At 52.5% G+C, this 22226-nt stretch overlaps 1 protein-coding gene and 1 long non-coding RNA gene across 2 annotated transcripts in view; one reads left to right on the top strand and one right to left on the bottom strand.

The window, feature by feature from the left end:
* The window catches only part of Pou2f2 (POU class 2 homeobox 2), an 84464-nt gene that overhangs the window by 22824 nt on the left and 39414 nt on the right, over positions 1-22226 (top strand). The gene's annotated exons all lie outside the window — the stretch shown is intronic.
* Positions 229-22189, bottom strand: LOC143441445 (uncharacterized). The gene is made up of 4 exons (XR_013108840.1): positions 21969-22189; positions 21705-21876; positions 8147-8271; positions 229-1539 (listed from the first exon to the last, which is right to left on the bottom strand). It is a non-coding gene; the product is annotated as an uncharacterized LOC143441445 (long non-coding RNA).

Genomic DNA, 22226 nt, shown 5'->3' with positions numbered 1-22226 from the left:
GACGCTCTGCCCTGGGCAGTCCCACCTCCATTCCTGGGCTGCTTCACCGCATCTGTCCTAGTCCGAACTTGGCTTCATGTCTCCCTATAAGCCTCATAGGGAGGAGGTTTCTCTATTTGTCCACACGTCTGCAGTCATTCCTGGTACAATGTAAATGCTCACAAATCATTTGTTGGGCTAATAAATAAACTAGCAAACACACACAACCAGATCCTTATCCATCCGTTTATTACTGCAGCACCCTGCCCTACCCATACGATTTCTCTCGTACAAGGCCTGGAGATGCTGAGACGTAGGAGGACTTCCGAGGCCTCAGAGGCACGCCTAAATCAGGCACAAGCATTATCAGCTTGAGTGTGGGGTTGCAAGGAATTGGGTCAAAGGAGAGAGAGGTTAGAGGACCCATGCAGGGCTCTGGGACATCTTTAGGAGGGTGTTCCTAAAGGGCTCAGAGAAGCCAGCATAGGTTTAGCTCTGGACGTGGTACCGGTGACAGGCTTCTCAGCTGTCGGAGCCATGAACGCTGTTTTGGACTTGCAGTCCCATGGCCAACTGCAGTCCCCTGGGCCTGATGCCCTCCAAATGCTACATCATGGAGGTGATGAGGACAGACTTCTATACTCCTGGTGCAGGAGCCCTGAAGAGCTCGGAAGCTGGAGCTCAGTTGTGAGGGACAAGCCTTGCGTAGCTGGGTCTAATGAGGCGACTTAGAAGAGCAACCCAGGGCCGAGTGAGGCAGAGTCTTCAGTGACTGGGTGGAGATGCCTCCCACCAGGGAAACCAGAGAGCAGTGGGTGGAGGTAAGACAGCGAAGCAGCAGGCCAGCCAGCAGGTTTTCCAGACTCCCAGGTCCACTCAGCCTTCCTCTGAGCTGCATCTGTGGTATGGGGCTGGGTGGAGTCTTGACTTCAGCTCTAGCTAGGGTGTGTGCTTGTGGCTCAGGGCGGGGCCAGAGACAGGGTTTCAGTGGTGTACGTTAGTTTGGGGGATGGGACAGTTCCTTAGCAGGCTGTGTACCGGCCACACTGTGTGAACAGGCTATGCTCCTTACTGGCTGTGAGGCCCAGATTTGAGGACGGGATTCTAAGAGTAGCAAGTGGTGGCTTAAAGCCTTTGTCTGTGGCTGGCATCTCCAGGCAGGATGGGTGGAAACAGCTGTAGTTTGGGAGTATGTCTTACCCACAGGGTGGGGCTCACAGATGTGGGGGAGGGGAGAAATAGAAAGCTCACCTCTTTTAGCAGGCTAGGATCCGTGAGTCCCTGGAATCCTAGACAGTCCCACAGCAAATGAAGGTAGGCTGCCAATTCAGAGCTCTGATCCACAACAGAGGCAGACCTCAGAGTAACCCTGGGAGCTTTGTGCAAGGCCTGTTGGGAATCCCGCTGAGTGCAGAGGCCTGTGCAGCTCACTGGGCCCACAGGTCTCCTGCTCCTGGCTTTCCATAGTCCTCTGCTTCTCTCCGTGATCCCCACCGGCCCTCTTCATTCAGCCCTGTCTGTCTCTCCATCCCTTCCTGAGTGTTTCCTCTTCCTCTGAGCCTGCAAATGTATAAGTAGAGTTTTAGCTTCTGGTCTCAGAGATGACCACATGGAAATGTGGGGGCCTGGCAAGGGCTGGGGTGGCAAGAAAAGAGGTACACGGGAGTGAGGGGGCCGAAGAACTGGAGGTAGCCTCCTTTTCCCACAGCTAAGGGGAGGGTTAAGGAGTGCACTCTTCTTGAGGTACCTGGCCAACAACAGGACGTCCAGAGGGGTCACTATCTGACTTTGGAGGAATGCTGGGGAGCTCTTGAGAAGAGCGGAGAGAAGGGAGGCAGTTGAAATGGGGTGGGGGACAGGAAAGCAGACAGAGATGAGTAGGAAGGGCAGGACGTGTACCCCCAAGCCGGAGTGCATGAAGACACCCTTTAGGTGGCTGTAGGTGGAGGACAAGGCCACTGGCTTGGTATCGAGGAGGGAAGACGGGAGCTAAGGGCACCAGGCAGGGCGGTCACGGCTGTGAGGCAGGCAGGAAAGGCCTTGTGGGGGTTCCGGTGTGCTCTCTGGGCAACCAGCATCAGTAATGTGGTATATGACACATGTAGGTGACATTAACTGGCTGGTGTGTTGGCGGCAAGGATGCACTGTGCCTGGCTCTCTTGTCTGATAGCTGAGAGCATCTGTCCACCCTGTCCCCTCTTCATTCTGTCTGTCCACCCAGTTCCCTCTTCATTCTGTCTGTCCACCCTGTTCCCTCCTCATCCTGTCTGTCCATCCTGTTCCCTTCTCATTCTGTCTGTCCACCCTGTTCCCTCTTCATTCTGTCTATCCACCCTGTTCCCTCCTCATTCTGTCAGTCCACCCTGTTCCCTCCTCATTCTATCTGTCCACCCTGTTCCCTCCTCATTCTGGCTCTGGGGGACCAAGTGCTATGGGGAAGGCTTGGTCACACCTGACTTCTGGCCTAGGGGGTGAGGAGAAAGCACAGTGTGTGTGTTGTTGTTGGGAAGAAGGCTTTGAACTCCTTTCAGCGCTCTCTGTCTTGGCTGACTTGGCCTCCTCACTATATCAATAGTGTCCATCCACCTCTGTCTGTGTGTCTGTCTTTCATCTGTCTCGGCCTGATCTCATTCTTACTCTTTGTGTTTCTCCCTCTCTGTGTTTTCTGGCTGCCCCTGGCTGGGGCTCCCCATATGTCCATTCTCTGTGCAGCTCCTCCCTGGGCTTTCACTACATCCTCTTTCTCCACCCCTGTGTCCCCTGTCTCTTTTACTGTGTTTCTTTGGCTGGTCTCTCTACTTGGCCTTCCATGGCTTTCCCCTGCTGCTTCTGTCTCCTGGACCTCTGTCTCTGTCCATCCTCATCTCTCGGCTTCTGCCCCTGCATGGTTCTGGGTACCCTTCCTTCTCTCGCTCTGTCTTTTTCTCCATCCCTGTCTCTCCAGGTCTCTGGCTGACCATCCCTGCCTCTGTGTGTGTCTCCCTCCCCCTCCCTTCCCCCCACTATTTTTTTCTGTTTCTAACACCCACACTCACATCCTACCTCAGGAGTAATTGCTTTTGTCTGGGTTGGACTGGACTTGTGGTGGGGGGAGGGCGGGGGGAGCGGGTGGCGCTGGGGGGGTTGGGAGGGACGGAGGTCGCTTGGTGGAGTTGAGGTAGTGTCCACCAAAGCAGAGGGTGCTGAAGAACAGAGGCACACCCCACCCAAGGTGGGAGAAGAAAGGGAGGGAGCCTGAGCCCATCCTGGCAGGGGTCTGGGGCCTCTGGCAGGGGAAGAAAGAAGGCAGACTGGCCCTTATATTCTATGTGGAGATGATGTAGCCATAAACCTCACTAGCCAGTGTCTCAGTGGCAGTTTCTGTTGCCCCACCCCTCCCCCACTCAGACTCAGGGATGTGACCTCTGCCCCCCCTCACGCATACTGAGTCACCATGACACACACAGGGACACACCCAGAGCCTCCATCTCACTGATGGGAATGCACTTGGCCATCCACACACGGCCATCTGGAACAGGTAGACACACGGTGAGCCCACCAAACTCTCTATTGCTCATATAGAGCCTTCCCCACACATAGGGAGGATCATACGGGCCCTGAAGCCCAGGGACAGCCCCCCACTGACACAGACAGGGACACATACAGACCCACTCCGAAACACCCACACTCAGACACACTCCACCAGAGACGTGGACATGTCACCACAATCCGGTTCACTAGAGCACTTCGGGATGCTTAGCCACCACCCTTCCTAGGGACGGAGAGCGTCCTCTCGGGATTCAACCATATCTCCCCAAGGGCCACACAGGCATTCGAGGACACCCAGTTATTATGGAGACACCATGGACATAGTCACACAACCCCTAGTGTCCCCAGGACAAACCCCAGAGGCTCACAGTCACACACACACATGGCTCAAGGGTCAGGGCAGTCAGGAGACAATTCTGGAGTCCCTTAACACAGCTTACGGACCTGTGCACACCTTCCATGTATGACATCCATCCGGGCTCCACGGCCCTTTGGCTGGAACATTCTGTCTACCACCCTAAGAGCGCCCACCCACACCTCAGCACATTCAGCCCAGGCTCTGGGGTGAGGCCAAGGTCCTGTAGGGAGGCGACAGGCTTGCCCAGGATGCCCCCCTCTTGCTTCTGTCCATTTGTCCGTTCAAATCCAGTATCCAGGCCTTTCTTCCCTTCACCCACAGGCTCAGGACAGCATTTCCCCACCCCCCACCGCCCAGCCAGGAACCCTGCCCACCACCCAAGGCTTTATCCTTCACCCTCACCTACCCTCAAAGGGCCCCATCCCTCTGAGCTGCTCCTAACTGAGGGGGTGCTCCCTTTTCTTCGCTCCTAACTGAGGGGGTGCTCCCTTTTCTTTCTAAAGGACTGTTCCTCAGTTTATCCCAGCCTCCTAGCCTACAAATGTGACCCCCACCCATCTGCTTCCCTGCCCCCCATACTCACCCCCTCTCCTGGCTCTCCAAGCTCTCAGCCCCCCTAAACGCTCCTGCAGTAGGGGAGTATAGGGTGAAGGCTGGCCCCTCAGAGGTAGGGGTAAGGGGTACATGGGGTGGGGGCTTGGGTGCGGCTCCGGGAAAGAAAGGAAGAGAAGCAAGGGGGAGAGAGAGGCAGAGGCAGGCAGGCAGCCAGCCGGCTTTATATCCCTGCTGTATTGATCCACCATGTCACAGCCTGGTCGGTCGATAGCCGGCGAGAAAGAGAGGGAGAGAAGGGAGGGGAGGTTTGGGGGAGGGCGGCTGGGACCCCTTAGTCCTGGGTACATCTAGGGTCTCCTGGGCAAGCTGTGGGAGAATATTTGAAGCCCCCCCCCCAGAAAAGAGGTCTGCCCTGCCCCCCACTTCCTTTTGGCCAAGGCCCTCTTTCTCTTCAATGGCCCCCTCAGCCTTGGTAGGAGAACAGAAACACCCAGGGTTTGAACATTTCTTTTTTGTTTCCCCAGTGGCTTTTTATTCCCATAGTCAGGATGCGGACAGCCATGGCTACTCTTTGCCAGCTGCAGTCAGGCTGGGCAGGTGTCAAGTTAGGGCAGACCAGGCTGTGGTCCACCTTTGCTGTGTGACAGTCAGTGGGAGAGAACCCTCTCTGAAGGTATCTTTCCAGGCACTGGGGGCTGGGGTTGTCCGTGCCCTTTCCAGTTGTCTCTCACCGCAAGCCCAGGCCAGAGACAGCATGCTAAAGGCTTCTGTCTTCTGGTCTCTCAACCTCCCTGGCTGGCCTGGAACCTTCCACCAGCCTTCTATTACCTGTCCCCTCCATGGGACAGCCCTGACCAGGAAGAGAAAGGACTGGGAGAGACGGTCTCTCTCCCTTGCTAGGTTGAGAAGCTGAAGATCAAACGTGGGGCTGAGAACCCTAGGGCTACTCCCACACCCTACATTCTCCCTATGACTCTGTTTCCCCTTCTTTGGGCCTCAGTTTCCCTCTCAATCTCAACCAAGTCCTGCCTGCCTCAGCTCTGAGATCCAGAGGGATTGTTGCAGATGGGAGGCGGGGCCACTGGAGGAGAATGCTAGAGCCAGGAGGGTGCTTGCTGTCCCTCCCCAAGCCAAGATTGTGGGTCCCAGGTGCTTCCCTGCCAGCCCCCAACTCCCTGGGGCTTCCGTTCTTTGTCTTCAAAGACCTCTCTCCCCTCCCAGCCCGGAGAGGTTGAGGAATCACCTTAGCCTTGACCCGAGGGGGCGGGCAGAGGAGGGGCAGGCAGCCCTCACCCTGCCTCCTGCCCATGGCCATCCACAACCCCTCTCTGGCTTCCCTCTGACTACCAGGCAGCACCCCCCACCCCCAGCAATGGTCTGCTGTTCCCTTTGTTAGGAAGGGGGAGGGGAAAGAGATGAGCTGAGGGGACGTGGCCTGACCCTCGACCTCTCCCCCTCTCTCCTCCCATCTGAGTCCTCAGGGGCTCAGAGCCCCCTTGACGGACAGTTCTGACCATCAGCCAAATGGCTCCATGAGGAAGCAAGGGGCCAGGTAGGGGGGAGGGGAAGAGAGGCTGTCCAGGGCCGCAAGCCCACCATAGTGTGGGTGTTGGGGTACTCCTAAGTCAGCAGGGAGACCTTAAGAGAGATGGGTGAGGAGGGTGGGACATGTGGGGCCAGATTCTGGGGGAGCTTGACTGGCCAGGGCTAAGGCTATGGAGTTAAAAGTGAGGGTTCATCCCATAGACAGCAGCCCCAGAAGCTAATGTGTAGGGCCAGCCTGGGCAGATGCCCCCACCCCACCCCCACCCAGCCAGCAGCACTGGGAGCGCAGTGAGTTTAAAAAAAAAAAAATTAAAAGAAAAAAAAAAAAAAACAGGAGCAGGAGAAGCTGGGGGAAAAATATATAAGAAAAAATATAATAAGAACTAAGCGGTGGCTGCAGGAGAGAGAAAGGGCAGGAGGCGGGGAGGGGGGCGCAGGGGGGAGGGCGGCTGGGGCCCTGGTCGCTGCGGAGGCCCGGCCGCCGGCCTCTGTGCTGAGCCCTCCGCGTCCCCCCTGCCGGCCCCCTCCAGCCCCGATCGATCCAGTTTCTTGGCAATAAAGCATTTTTATTGTCAGCTGCCCTGAATGGCAAATGTGAACCTGGTCCTGCTCCCCCCCAACCCTGCTTTCTCACCACCCCTCCCCCAACCTGCCTTCACCCCCTCTGCTACTATCCCCTCACCAAAGAATCAGCATCATCCATCACCAAGACCCCCTCCTCTTCCTCATCCATGTCAGCAGGTCCCTAGCACGTACTCAGCAGTACAAGCCTTCCATCCCCACCTAGGTTCCTGCTCCCCTCCAGAACCCCAAACCCACTGGGGAGCAGGAACTGGCTCGTGGTCTTAGGAGGCAGCGGCAGGGCAGGAGGGTGTTGGCAGCCACAGATGTAGGCCAGTGAGGGAGCCAGTTGACCAAAGTCAGGAGAGCACCAGAGAACAAGGATGATAACAGGTGGGTGGCCTGGGGACCTGAGGGGGAAGGTATCCCACTCCTCAGCCCTCTGCAGACCTCCCAGGTCCTGCCTCAGCCCCTGCTCCACTGAACAAGGCCTCTTCTTCTGGGAAGCAGGTGGGTGAAGAGAGAAAGACAGGCAGGAAGTTAGCACAGCTTCCCACGTGTGTGTCAGGTCTCCCCGGGACCAGGCACAACGCTACACCCCTTCAAAGGACCGCTGGTGCGAGTGAAGGGGCCAGGAGGAGAGCATTGGGAAGGAAGTTTACAAAAGATCCCGGCCCCGTGTCAAGTGGGTGGCACGCTCCCTCCCCACCCTCCTCCTTTCCTTGCTTTGTCTCTCCTGTCTCTGCCCCTCTATCCTTCCATCTGACTCTGACTCTCTCCTTTATTGCAGCCTCTTCCCCCAGGGATTTAAAGACCTCACACACCCCTCTGTTCTAGCTTCCGAATCCCCCCACCCCAATTCTTTTCTCTCTACATTCTGTTCTGTTTTTGCGTTGCTTTGCTCAGGTTTTCCCCTCTGGCCTTGCATTCCCGGCTCACCCCACCTTTCTCCTCAGCCCCCTCCCACAACAGTAAGGATGAACAGAGACCGAAGCTTTGGAACTTCAGTCAGAAGAGAGGATGGGTCACAGTCCCCCCCCCAAAACCTTTCCTCTCTTATTATCTGAGAACACCAAGGCAGAGGAGGAGCCACAGTCCCAAGGGACATGTCCCTGTGTCTGCCACAGCCGTGAAGCGGGGCTCTTCTCAACTCCATTCTTTCCTTTGAGCCTTGGTCCCCTCCTCTCTGCCCCCAAAGACGGTGTGGATGGTTGTGGACACATGTAATCCCATACATGGGAGGTGGATGCAGGAGAATCAGAAGTTCAAAGTTACCCTTAACTACAAATACAGTTTAAGGCCAGCCTGGGCTAGCTGAGACCGTATCTCTGAAATAAAAAAAAAAAAAAATACACGAACATGTGAACATACTTATAACATGAATACACTTAAATAAGCAAAATGAAAACAAATGAAAGACCCCACATTCACCCCCCGCCATTCTCAGGTCCTTGGGGTGGGGCTGTGACATCAGAGGGAAGGGCCCAGGAGCCATGTGTGGAGAAAGTAGGAAAGGAGGGTACTCTGGGGGTGTGAGAGGACATAGAACCGACAGCTGGGGCACATGGGAAGAGGCCTCTGGGCCTGTTTTTCAAGCTGCCCACTTTGCCCAAATCTCACCTCTCCAGATATCCTTCATTAGAGCAATACACTGCTTTCCCGTCCTCGGTCTCAGAGCTACAGTTAGAAATAGGAGGGAGGAGTCCTGTGGTGGTGAGGTCGCTCTGACTCCATGGATAGAACCACTGTGGTAAAGCAAAAAAGACCATGGGTGAGCTAAGCACAATGCTTATCTCAGCACTGGGAGGTAGAGCAAGATGGTCAGGAGTCCAAGTTCAGTCTTGGCTATCTACTCCACTCTAGGCTAGCCTGAACTATCTATTGCACTCTAGGCTAGCCTGAACTATCTACTGCACTCTAGGCTAGCCTGAACTATCTACTCCACTCTAGGCTGGCCTGAACTACAGGAGACTTTCTTTCAAACAACAATAGCAACAACAACAACAACAATTGTGTGCGGTTTAAGCCTCAGAAAAAAGAAAAGTCTTTAAGTTGCTTGGCTGGCGGCAAACCTGCTTCAGCCTCCAAATAGGTGGGATTGTGGGCGCATGTGCCTTGCCCAGTGTGTGACAGTTCTTTGTTGTTGTTGCTCTGTATTTTCTAGGCCTTGAACGCAGTACGTAGTGAGGCTGAGCTCATCTTTCTCTCTCAGCCTCCCCATTGTGTGCACCTTCATGCCCACCTCAGATCTGAGCAGAGCCTTCCTTCCATCCAGCATTCCTTAGTAAAGGGCCTGCCTAGGAAAGGAGGCTCAGGGCTCAGGGCTGGCCCTGAGGAAGGCTGGCCTGTGAACAAGAGTGACGGACACATGTGCACATGCACACACACACATGTGCACACACATGCACACATACCCATGCACACACACGTGCACATACGCACACATGCACGCACATGCACGCGTGCGCACACACACAGAGCCCCGGCCGATGCTCATCTGAGAGGTCCTCTCTCCTCTGCTGTTGTCCATCCAATTCACCACATTGGTGAGTGGCAGTCTTTACTGTGGCTCAATGATGGCACTGGCCTTGTGTGCTTTTCTGCATCCCACTGCCCTCTGTGGAGGCGTTGTGGTCATTATCCTGTCTTCCAGGTGGTGACACCCAGGGTCAGAGTAGGCAAGTGGCTTGTGTCAGAGCCCACAGCTGCCATCCAGACCCACTGATGCTGGGAGATGATGCAGAAATCTGTCAAGAGCTCATGGGGTAACTGACTCCGTATGTAATTCAGACACACTGGCTCTGCTGTGGACTCACTGCAACATGGTGGCAGGTGCTTTACCCTCACTGCCTCGGTTTCCTCCTCTGGGTCAGAACCACCACCACATAGGATTTTTGTCTCCATCTCCACCTACCTACATTAGGGCCAGGTTGGAACTCCCATTAGCTAGGGAGACAGGGAGCTCTCAAGTCAGGCAGTCTGGGCTGTATGTGCAGTGAGAATCTTTCTATACATAAGTGGGGGAGGGGAGGGATGAACAGAAAAATCTCAGGATAGGATAGGGGCTGGGAAATAGCTTCATGGGTAAAAGTGCTCACTGCACAACCCTGATGATCTGAGTGAAATCCCCCCCAAGGCCCCAAATGAAAAAAGACAGGTGCTGGACTGTTGAGGTGACGAGATAAAGGTGTGGTCACTAAGTCATCATGGTGGAAGGAGAGAAATCATCCCTGTAGCTGTCCTCTCACCAAGACACTCACACTGCTGTGGCACGTATTGAGGGTCTCTCTTTCTCCTCTCTCTTTCTCTCTCTCCTTGCACACACACACACACACACACACACACACACACTAAACAAAGAGGCTAGATGTTGTGGCACACATTTGTAATCCCCATACTCAAGCTCACAGGCCAGCTAGTCTGGAGTAAGAAGCATACAGAAACAAGACACCCTGTCTGAAAACAAGATGAAAGGAAAGAACAGAAAGAAATTTGTCCTTTGCCCACCATGTGCCATGGCATGTGTGCATATGCACCCCTTCACACACACACACACACACACACACACACACACACACACACACACACACACACGCACGCACACACACACACTATTATATATTATGTATTATATAACATATATCATAAAGTATATGATGTTATATATCACATCACACATAGACACAGAAACATATAAAATATATTATATTACATATAATATATAACATATATCATATAATTATATACATATATGTATATATACATACATATAATATACCATATATATTAAAGCTGAGTATGGTGACTCATGTAAACTCAGGAGTCTGAGACAGCCTAATGAGACCCTATTTCAAAAACAAAAGTCCAGAGGTGAGGCAGAACATTGGCTTGGGTTGCAGAAAGAGATAGTCAGTTCATGTGGCTATAATCAGGGATTTAGGGAGAGTGGGGGCAAGCAGCAGAGTTAGCAGACCCTTGTCACAAGCTGGGTGGGGAGTAGCCTTCAGAGAGTAATTTTTTTCAATTTCTTTTTGGGAGGGTAGAGGGTCTTTATTTTGAAACAGGGTGTCCTGTAACCCAGGCTACCCTTGTAGCCAAGGAGAATCTTGCCCTTTCCACCTCCTGAATTAGATAGAATGAGTCTTGAAACGGCTTAGCTGGGCTGCCTTCCTTTAGTACCTTGGACAGCAACGGCAGCCGCAGCCGCAGCGGCAGACGCCCAGTGTACAGAGCGATGGGGCGGACCCTTCCCAACTCGGTAAGGTTCTTTCCGGGTAGTGACGTGGGAGACGGCATGGGAGAAGGGTAGTGCTCCCATACTCCCCTACAGTACAGCCTGACTCTCACCACAGTGGTTCCTGGGCGACACAGAAATCCATCATTTGGGGAAAGGTGTCCTCACGGCTCCAAAAGCACCTCCCTCCACACAGACACCGTGTGTGTTCTTTTCCCAGCACGCCCTCTCTCCTGCTGGAATGATCATTTCTTTGCTATTCTAGTAAAATGTATCATTTGCTATATTGACTTTTTTTCTGAGTTGGGCTAATCTCCAACTCCTGGGATTAAGTGATACACCCACCGGCGCCTCCAGTCAACAGGACGCTGTGCGTGCACACCACAGCACAAGCTTCCATTTTGGCTTTGTTTTACATTTTAACTTACAGGATTTTCTTTTTGGTTTTGGTTTGTCTCTTTAGATAGGGTCTCACTACATACTTCTGGCCGGTCTGGAACTCACTTTGTATGGAGACCAGGCTGCCCTTGAAAACACAGAGATCCACCTGCCTCTGCCTCTCCAGTACTAGAATTAAAGGGGTAATTTAAAGCAACCCTTTAAAGGGAATACTGCCTTGCATGATGCTCCTTTTCTCCCCCTTCTCCTTAAAAGACAGGATCTCATATGGCCCAGACTAGCCTTGGACTCACTATAGCTCAGGATGACCTTGAACTACTGATCCTCCTGCTTCTGGAATGAAGGAGTGGTAATCCGCTCTGAGATATGCTACCTTTTCATGGCTGCATCGAACTCCTAAGTGCGAATATACTATATTTTCTCAGCCACTGCGTTGCTGGTAACATCAAGGTTGTTTCTGATTTTTCATAATCTCAGATTATTTTGAATTTTAGTTCTTCTTTGACATAGGGTCTCTCAATGTAGCACAGGCTGGCCTCTGTTGTACTCCCCTCTGCCTCCTGGGGTTACAGATGTACGCCGCTGCGCTGTGCCCTCAATCTCAAACTTTAGAACCAGAGTTCAGATCCCAGAATTTGTGTAACAAGCTGGCGTGTCCTCACACATGCCTAGAACCCCAGCAATGTGGGGGGCAGAGACAAGACCATCACTGGATCTTGCTGGCCTCCAATGAGTTTCAGGTTCAGAGATAGATGCTGGCTCAAAAGAATTAAGGTGACCATGGAGAACACCCGCCATCCTTCTCTGGCCTTCACACACACGTGCACAGGCCTGTACAGCCACAAACAAATGTACACATACCACACACACAACACACTCACATGCATACACACTCACACAATGCACTCACAGACTCTCACACTTACATACTCTCACATACACTCATACACACACTCATGCTCACACACACACACACGTCCACACATACACACTCTCACACATACAATTTCACACATACTTACACACTCACATGCACGCTCTCACACACACACACACACACACACACACACACACACACACACACACACCTCATTCCTTTATGTTATAAGCCCCTTCGCACTCTGGGAACATCCTACTGAAGATCACTGACGTCCCCTCAGCCCATGTCACTGCCCCCATTTCCCAGAAGAGCTGAAGGCTCAGAGAGGCAAGTCACTGGCTCCTGGAGATGCAGGTGTACAAATGCACAGAGGAAGCCATTTCCCAACCCTCCGAATCAGTCATGACGTGCTCTGCATGGATGTCTGTGGTCTGGGGGACAGGCGTCCTCATTCAGCACAGCCCTGGAAGCCTTGGTTATGTGAGTTCAATGCAGGGCCTAGAAAGTGGCCTGGAAGTGGCTTTGGCTGGTGCAGATTTCACTGAACCTGAGTGTTCCCTGGAGCTGTGTGAACACTGAGGCCTTTGCTATCTTTTTTCCCCTATCAGATAAAAATTTCTGAGTATCCAGTGGGCTTACAACTCAGAATCCTTCTGCCTCGGTGCTTGTTCTATAGGTGTGTACCACCAGGCAAGCCCAAGTCTGTACAATTAACTGGGTAAGGTGCTTCACGCCTTTAATCCCAGCACTTTGGAGGCAGAGGCAGGCAGATCTCCATGAGTTCAAGGAAAGCCTGGTCATCACAGAGAGTTCTAGGACAGTCAGAGCTACATAGAGACCCCCCAAAACAGACAAAACATTGGGTTGGGGAGGTTTCCATAAGGAGGAAATGTGAGTTGTAAAGTCTGCATAGCTAACCAACAGGCTGGAGGGGCAGGGCATTCAGGACTCTCTCTCTCTCTCTCTCTCTCTCTCTCTCTCTCTCTCTCTCTGTGTGTGTGTGTGTGTGTGTGTGTGTGTGTGTGTGTGTGTGTGTATTACAGAGCACTTGAGAAAGTTACAGAACTTATTTTGGTGTTTCCTGGCTAGCTTGCCTTTCACATTACAGTCCCTGGCTTTATGTGGCTCTGAGTGGGGGTGGATTCAAACTCAGGCCCTCACACTTGTATGGCAAGCACATGGCTCACTGAGGTCTCATAAACTCCCACATTCTTTTAAAAATGATTTATTAATTTAAAATTGTATGTGTGTAAGTGTTTTTCTGCATGTATGTATGTGCACCGTGTGTGTGCCTGGTGCCTGAGGAGGCCAGAAGAGGGTGTCAGATCCCCTGGGACTGGAGTTTTAGGCAGATGGTTGTGAGACTCCGTGTGTGTGTGTGTGTGTGTGTGTGTGTGTGTGTGCTGGGACTTGAACCTGGGTCCTCAGTAAGAGCATCAATGCTCTTAACTGCTGAGCCATCTGTCCCTCTGCTCCATCCCCACTCTTGAATAGAAGGTGAAAGGGAACTCTGACAACAAATGACTGGTGAGGTTGGCCGGGGCCATGACACTTGTTTGGGGAGCCTGCCTTGGGCTTGAAGATGAGTTCCGGGGATGAGAACCCTGGGAAGAGGCAGGCAGTATTCAGGTGCTGCACCAGGTCGAAGGCCCTACTGTGGGATTGATCTTGGCTTCTTCCAGCCTGACTGGAGTGTGGCCCCTGAGACCACTGGCGCGGAGGCTGGGGTTGTCTGTGGGAACGCTGGGGAGTTCATAGAAGACTCTGGAGGGAAGGCACATATGAGCATCCTGGTCTAGGCTCAGCCTTTGGACAGCTCCCTGCACAGGGACGCCCTCCCAGGCTTCCTGTTGGTATTTGGTGGTGTGAACTTAGTGTTGGAGCGGAGCGGGGAGCGCCTGTGGACTGTTAGGAGTCTGGTCCAGTCTGGTACTGGGGATCCTGGGATGAGTGTGAGGCCATTTCTAGGGAAGGCCCAGGGCCAGCCAGGTACCTGCTCCCTGGGAGACTGGTGGATCTGGGTGTCAAGGTCTCTCCCCAGAAAACAATAATCTGAGTCCTCCAGGCCAGCAAAAGACATCTTTGTAGTCAGTAAGAATCTGGGAGTTTGCTCTGTGATTGTTCTTAGTTTCCTTGTGATTAAAATGGGAATAATACAAAACAAAACCCATCGAAAAATTAATAAGAAGGGGTCCTGCACATGGTTCTGTCAATAAAATACTTGTCTTTTAGACAAGGATGAGTTTGAACCCCAGGGTCCGTTTACAGATGCTAGATGTATGTCACAGTCTTATAATCCCTGTGTTGGGGAGGTAGACACAGGAGCATTCCTGAGACTTAATGACGAGCCAGTCTAGCCTATGGGTGAACTCCAGGCTGGGAGAGACCCTGTCTCAAATGAGATGTTATGTGGATGGTGCCTGAAGTTGTCCTCTGGCTTCTACACTTATGTGTGACATATGTATACACTCCTGTGCCTGCACACACACATACACACCTCCCACATTTTTAATAGGAAGAAAATGGGAGAGATTCTCTCTTTAAAAAAGAAAAATGGATGAAGAGTGATGGAGGAAGACACCTGATGTTGACCTTGGCATACTCTCTCACATGCATCTGTAAATACACCCACACATATACAGAAATGAAACACCTGTGGCTACCACCTGTAATCCCAGCACTCAGGTGTCTAAACACCTGTGGCTACCACCTGTAATCCCAGCACTCAGGTGTCTAAACACCTGTGGCTACCACCTGTAATCCCAGCACTCAGGTGTCTAAACACCTGTGGCTACCACCTGTAATCCTAGCACTCAGGTGTCTAAACACCTGTGGCTACCACCTGTAATCCTAGCACTCAGGAGTCTAAACACCTGTGGCTACCACCTGTAATCCTAGTGCATAGGAGTCTGAGGCAGGAGGATTGCCAGAACTTCGAGGCTAGATTGGAACACAGAATGAGTTTAGACTATTCTTATCTCCTATTTAGAGGCAGGGACACTGAGCACAGGGGAACTTGTCCTCAATCATCAGATGGTCAGTGCTGGAGCAGACAACTCACTGTTTTTTTTTTGTTTTTTTTTTTTTTGTTTTGTTTTTTGTTTTTTGTTTTTTAATCATGTATGTATAGGTGTTTTGCCTGCATGTGTGTCTGTGCACATGTATACCTGGTGCTGATGGAGGCCAGAAGAAGGTATCAGATCCTCTGGAACTAGAGTTACCAGTGGCTGTGAGCTGCTGTGTGGGTTTCTGGGGATTGACCCAGGTCCTCTGGAAGAGCAGCCAGTGCTCTAACCAACGAGCAATCTTTTTGGCTCTGATGACCTTTTATCGTCTTTAAGCCATATTACAGTGCTTTACTTCCTCCTTGAAGTGACCCAGAAACTCTGGCAGCTTTGAAAATGGTGGTGGCATCTGGGTGTGGGTAGGAATGCCTGCCTGTTCCCATGGACTCATGGAGCCTGTCCCACTGCCTGGCATCACCCCCTGCTCCTGCCAACATGCCCTTTCCCCTCCATATCTCCTTTCCCCACTGTCCACTGGAAATGACCTTGGCATCTGCCCATCTCAGTCTCATAGGCCCCTGGACCCTGCCTGGACTTGTACCCTCATCTTATCCTCATGGCCATAGCTTTCACCTGGGCTGGACTGCCATCCCAGCCTTCTCGGGAGCCATCTTGCCTCCAACTCACCTAAATCATTTCCCGAGGGATCTCTTGACTCCAAATATCTATTAGAAGACTTCTGTCAACTTAAGTATGGCGGTGCATGCCTGTAATCTTAGCACTCAGGAGGCTGCGGCAGGAGGATCAAAAGTTCAAGGCCAGCCTGGGCTACGTGGTGAGATCCTGTCTCAAAAGTAGAGGAGGGGGGGAGAGAAGAGAAAGGGGGGGAGGAGGTTGAAAGAAGGGATGGGGGAGAGAAGAAGAGGGAGGACAAGGAGGAGGGCAAAGAGGAGGAGGGTGAAGAGGAGGAAGGCAGACAGGAGGAGGGTGAGGGGAGGGGGGAGAGGAGGGAGTGCAGAAGCCTCCCCTGTGTCACTCTATCTGCAGGGCTGGGGTCTCCTCCTGTACCATTTTGTATGAGCTTAGGTCTCCCCTTCGATCTCCAATGGTGGAAAGATCCTCCCAGGTACCCGGGGCTTACTCTTCACTCTCTCTCCTCAACTCACACCATCACCAGTTTCCAAATCTTGCTTTGCCTACTGGCAAAATTGTCTCCAGGGATACCTGCCCCTTCCTTCCCCGCTGCTATGACCTTGTCCTGCCCAGTCACACCAGATGCCCCTCACAGTGCCTTTTAGTGTAGCCCTCCACAGCGGCCAGGAGTGCTCAGTAGAATGCTCAAGTAGGGGCTGGAGACCTGGCTCAGAGGTTAAGAGAGCTGGCTGCTTTTGGGTTGGACCCAAATTCAATTTCCGGCTCCCACATGACAGCTCACAAATCCCCAGGCACATACATGGTACACATACATACATGCAGGCACAGACCCATGCGCATAAAATGATTTTTTAAGTCTTAAGAATGCTGACAGATGGCCGGGCAGTGGTGGTGCTCGCCTTTAATCCCAGCACTTGGGAGGCAGAGGCAGGCGGATTTCTGAGTTTGAGGACTAGGCTGGTCTACAGAGTGAGTTCCAGGACAGCCAGGGGTACACAGAGAAACCCTGTCTCGAAAAAAACAAAACAAAAACAACAACAACAAAAAAACAAAACAACAACAACAACAAAAAAGAATGCTGACAGATGGAGAGAAGTCGTTTGTAAGGCGCCTGCAGCACAAGCGCAGGGACCTGAGTTCAATTCCCAGCACAGGTGTCAAACGCTTCAGTGCTGGGGGATGGAGACAGTACATGCCTGGGGCTTACTGGCCAGCCAGTCTACCCAGACTGGCATCCAGATACCAGTGAGAGACTTCATCTTAAACTGAGGTAATGGTTCCTGAGGAATACCAACCCCTGCATGTACATAAGCACACACTAGGACACACACAAACATACTGTTCACAGAATCATGCCACTTCCCACTTAAAACCCTTCTTACTCTACCTGGATTAAAATTTAAACTTTTTTCTTTCTCTTTGTACGCTGCTGGGGAATGGAGCCCAGAGCCTTGTGTGTACTGAGCAAGCGTTCAGCTTCTGAGCCATGTTTCCAGCTACTCACTGGTTTCTACCCCTCCAGAGCTAATGTGGCCTCTGCAAGGCCTGAGTGCTTCAGCCCAGCTGTACAGCCTCTTCCCTTTCTTAGTACAGCTATGCCAGCCTCTCCATTCTTTACTGCTTTTGGCGCCACCAGCTCCTCTGTTCACACTGCCTGGAAATATTTCCTCCCGTGCTGTGTCTTCTGAAGTCTGTACAATTCAAAGTCTACCAAATTGCCATGTAAAAGCATCTCATCAGGACAACTTCCTTATAGCATACCTTCCTTCAGTTTATTCCATGTTCTCTCCCCCCAGACTCGTGAGTTCTGGGAATAAAGGCACGTGCCAGCCTTATCATTTTTATTATTATGTTTTTATGTATGGGTGTGTTATGTGGGTGTGTTCCAGTATCCATGGAAACCAGAGGAGTTGGATCCTTTGGAATTGTTGTTCTGGAGGTTGCGAGCTGTGATGCGTGTGCTGGGAATTGAACTCAAGCCCTCAAGGAGAGTGGTAGGTGCTCTTAGCCACTGAGCCATCTCTCTAGTCCCTTTATAAAAAGACTTTCTAGGGAAGGTCTCACTCTGGGTCTCACTCACCCAGGCTGGCTTGAAATTTGAAGTCCTCCTGCCTCAGTCTCTAAAAGTGTTGAAACCAAAGGCATCCATTACTGTGTACTTAGAAACCATTGGCAGGGGACTGCCCCACGGAAGCCGATGAGGTCCTATGGAATCTAGTGCTTTGCCAGATATCAAGAGACAGATGATAAGCCGGGCACGGTGGTGCACGCCATTAATTCCAGTACTCAGGAGGCAGAGGTAGGTGGATCTCTATGACTTCAAGGCCAGTGAACTCACATAGTGAAAACCCTGCTCTCTCAACTAGAAGAGAGAGAGAGAGAGAGAGAGAGAGAGAGAGAGAGAGAGAGAGAGAGACTCTTAGAACTGTAAACTGCAGGGGAGTGAGTCTAGGTGTCAAGAGGGCAGAATGCATCACACCCTGTTGGCTGTCAGGTGACAGGAAAGATTTCAGTTTAACAAAGAGGCCTGCCCACAGTAGAGTGAATGCTGAATCCTAATCCCTAAATCTCAGGAGCTCTAGGAAGCCCACAACAGAGAGCAAGCTCTGGAGAGGAGAGACTTGGGTTTGAATCCTCACTCCGCCAGCTGCATGCTGTGTGACTCAGGGCAGCTGATGTTACCTCTCTGTGCCCTAATCCCTCAGTAAAATGGGGTGCAAATTCATAGCCTCAGATGATCATAGAGATTTAAGAATAACACGTTGGTTCAAATAGCACAAAACAGACAGGAATGCTCCTGCCACCGCCACTGCCACTGCCACCGCCACCGTCACTGCCACCACCACCATCACCACCACTGCTGCCAAATCTTAAGTCAGTAGATAGTCCTTAAAGAATTTGATTTTTTTATTTGCTTGTGTTTGGAGATAGGGTTTCATGTTGCCCAGGCTAATCTTGAACTTCTTTATGTAGACTCTGATCCTCTGATCCTTCTGTCTTCACCCCCAATGCTGGCATTGCAATCGTGTGCCACCATGCCTAGTTTTGTGAGGTGCTGGGGTTTGTCCATGCTAAGCAAGCACTCTATCTGAATAGCATGCCCAGCTCCAGGACATGACTGACTTGGGGTCATCAGAGAAGCAATACTGAGGTAGCCTCACATCAAAGAATTGAAGAAAGGTGTAACCAGAGACATATTGAAGGGGCTGGGAGATGGCTCAGGGGTTAAGAGCAGTGGCTGCTCTTGCAGACAACTTGGGTTCAGTTCCCAGCGCCCCCATGGCAGCTCACAACCATCTGTAACCCCAATTCAAGGGGATCCAATGCCCTCTTCTGACCTCTGTGGGCTCCAGGCACTTGGTACACAGAAGGACATGGAGACAAAATACTCAGACACATAAGAGAAAGTAAATATTTTAAAAATTAAAAGAGCTAGGTTTGAGCCCAGAAGCCAAGGGAGTGGGCAAGAGATGGCCACATGATACTTGCAGGCAGCCCAGAGCTGAGGTTGAGATGGCCGGAAAGTGTCTGGGGCACTGAGAGCAGCTACACATCCCTGTGAGTTTGTCTGCCACCCCTAACATTCTGTTTTCATATTTGTTTAGGGCCCTAAGTCAGTGTCCTTAATGCCCCAGAGGCTGCCCCTTGACCTGGGCTCTCCTGAAGTCTGGATGTTTACATCCAGAATGGAGGCTGGACTGAAGATTGCTACTCTTGACTCTTAGGCCCAAGTTCATCTCTCTCAACTACCAAATCCTTGGCCTGCGACTCCATTTCTGTATCTCCCACCAGGCTAGGGATCCGGGGGGCCTCTCTGAACACCTCATGCCTCAACCCTACTGATAAGAGCATCATCTGTGGGGACAGATCTTTTAGGTCCCTGGGCAGACCAAGGATAAGGCCTCAGCTAGGTGATGAGATTGTTAATGATAGAAGGAGAGAGAGAGAGAGAGAGAGAGAGAGAGAGAGAGAGAGAGAGAGAGAGAGAGGAACTGAGCCATGGAGAGGGTCCCCAGGGGTGGCCAGGAGGAAGAGGCCATGGCAGGGGGCCCTGAGGGGTGAAGAATCTCACTCTTCTGTCCCCGGTGGGCTGGCTGCTCCCCCCTACGGCTCCCCAGCGGGCCCCCGGGGGACCTCGCTCTAATAATGTATTTGATCGACTCGCCGGCCGCGTACAAGCGATTATTGTCTTGTCGGGAGTCAAACGTATCGATCCAGCGAGAAATATGAGCGGAGCAATGGGGCCCGCGTGTCAGTTACCGGCCCCGCTGGCCCTGGGGAGCCCCCTGCGTCTCCTTTAATTACCGCTCAGCCTTGAGCCCAGCCTGGCCTCCCTTGTGCCACCTCCCTGCAGGCTCCCTGCACCTCAGTGTGGCCCCCACCGCTCCCCAGTGCCTGATCTCTTCTTACCTTACTCATTGGGGGTCCAGATCCCTTCCTTGGCAGGGAAGCCACTCTCCACACCCTACCTATCCCATTCTGATCTGCCAGCCCTCCCCCCCCAAACCATGTGCCCCAAACTCTGCCCCTTTGTCTTTCACCTCTTCTTCAGCATCCCCTCCATTGGCCCAGAGACTCAGCATTCAGCATTCAGCATGGAAGGCCATAGGAGTAGGGTTTAGCCTTAAGGGACCATCGAGGCCTTCCTACTCTGGCCTCACTTGAAGACCCAGGAGGGCCTCACTGGAAATGGGTGTCCCTTCTTTTCCTAGATCACCATCTGGGGCCAGTGTGGTGTATGTGCTTCTGGCCTGCACGACGTTGAATTGGTAAAGGGTGGGCTATGGGGGAGGGGCTCCATCTGGTTTTTATCCCTCCATAGCGTGCTAAGTACTACCACCACTCTGATTTCCAACCCCTCAAAAGATAAATTCTAAATAAAAATGGAGCTTACTGGGAAAATCAGGCTTCAAGACAAGAATCCACTACCCTACTGCCTCCTGACTTCTGCTGGGAAGACCCTCGTGTATAGAAAATCTGCAGCCAGCCGCTGTGTGGTCGGCAAATGTCGTCTGAAATGGCCTTTCCGATAATGGGATATTATAGAGTGTAGATGCCCAGCAACTGTCCCCTCTGCGTGGAGCTTAAGAGCTGAGTTCGTTCCTGTCAGGCCCATCTGCCAGGTCTTGGGGCGTCCACCTGCACAGGGCTGGGGGGCAGAGGGCACCCATTTAGTTCTTTGTGTCCTTCGTGGCTGTGCACATGGGAGTGTGGGTACATATGGCCAGGCCTGGGCTGGCCATATGTGTAGATGTGCCCTCTGCCCGCGGGTCTGGGTGAGGTAGTAGGAGCATGTGTATCGGATGAACCTTGGTCTGCGGGGAGGGGTGGTGTTGGGGCCATCTACAGAGGTGTGTATTAGTGAATCTGTGTGTGCATTAGTGTAAAATGCTGTGGTGGGGGAGGCGTCTGAAATACTTCATTGTATGCATGTAAGTAAAAGGATGAATCCAGCCGTCTGCGTGTGCACGCATGTGGTTTGGGGAACCATCCACTTGGGGTGTAGAGTGTCCTGGATGGCCCTAGTGGATAGGAGAGCTGTTTGGGAGACGCCAAGGCAGCTCAGCAACTCGAACCTCTGGAGCTGAGAGGAAGAAGAGGGCAGTTGGCTCGCGCCGGCCTTTGTCTGCGCCACTGTGCGCCGGAGTCCTGCGCCTTTGTGTGACCCTCGCAGGTGTGCGCGCGGGGCGGGGGAGGATGCGGGCCGGCGGGGAGCGGAGGGCGGGGCTCGCTCCTCTAAAGCCGGCCCCGCCCTCCCGCCCATTGACTGGACGCTGCCGCCCTCTGGCGGGCTTCAGGAAAACCGCAGGGCTGAGAGCGGAGCGGTTTGGCCGAAAGCGCTCCACAGGAACCCTGCGGACTCGAGCTCAGCTCTACTGCCCCGGGTGCGCGAGTTTATGCTCTGACAGGCTTCTAGCTGTCGCTGGCTTAGGCTTTGACCCCTCGCCCTAACTGCCACTGCCCATGGCCATTATTTCTTCCTAGTGGTGGCCAGGGATGCCTTACCTGTGGCACAGGTTGCAGGCCTTGGTCTGATCCACAACACCCTGAGCATCCTGTTTTTTTACTTTGATGCTTCTTGGCCCTGGATCCTTGAGAAAGCCGCTGCTCCCTTCTCTGATCTTCAGTCTTGTCGTTTGTGAAGCGAAGTACAAAATACTGTCCTATAGCTTGACACCTGTTACGTGGGAGGTGCGGGGTTAGGCACCGAGAGAGCCCTCCTCCCACAAACCCCAAATTGTGCTTGCCATTGTTACTGTGTAGCCTCACCTTCTCTCGCAGCCCCATATGCCCTGTTCCAGATGTGTTCGCCCCCGTCCTGCGGGGGCAGGAGGAGGCAGGAGGACTGTATAGACATCTCTTGGTGTGGCCCCTGCAAGAGTCAGTTCTTCCAGCGGCCTCGCTTTCCGCCCGACTAACCCCCTACTCTCAAATACACTCATGATCTGGGGTCGACTGGGCCGCTGGGGTCTGTCTGTGGGCCAGGGTATTTTCCTTTCTGAAGGGGGCGGACCGGCCCTGTGGTTT

The sequence above is a fragment of the Arvicanthis niloticus genome, chromosome 1 (assembly GCF_011762505.2).
Source record: "Arvicanthis niloticus isolate mArvNil1 chromosome 1, mArvNil1.pat.X, whole genome shotgun sequence".
Taxonomy (NCBI): domain Eukaryota; kingdom Metazoa; phylum Chordata; class Mammalia; order Rodentia; family Muridae; genus Arvicanthis; species Arvicanthis niloticus.
Note: the sequence above shows the minus strand (reverse complement) of the source record. Positions and strands in the feature narration are given on the sequence as shown.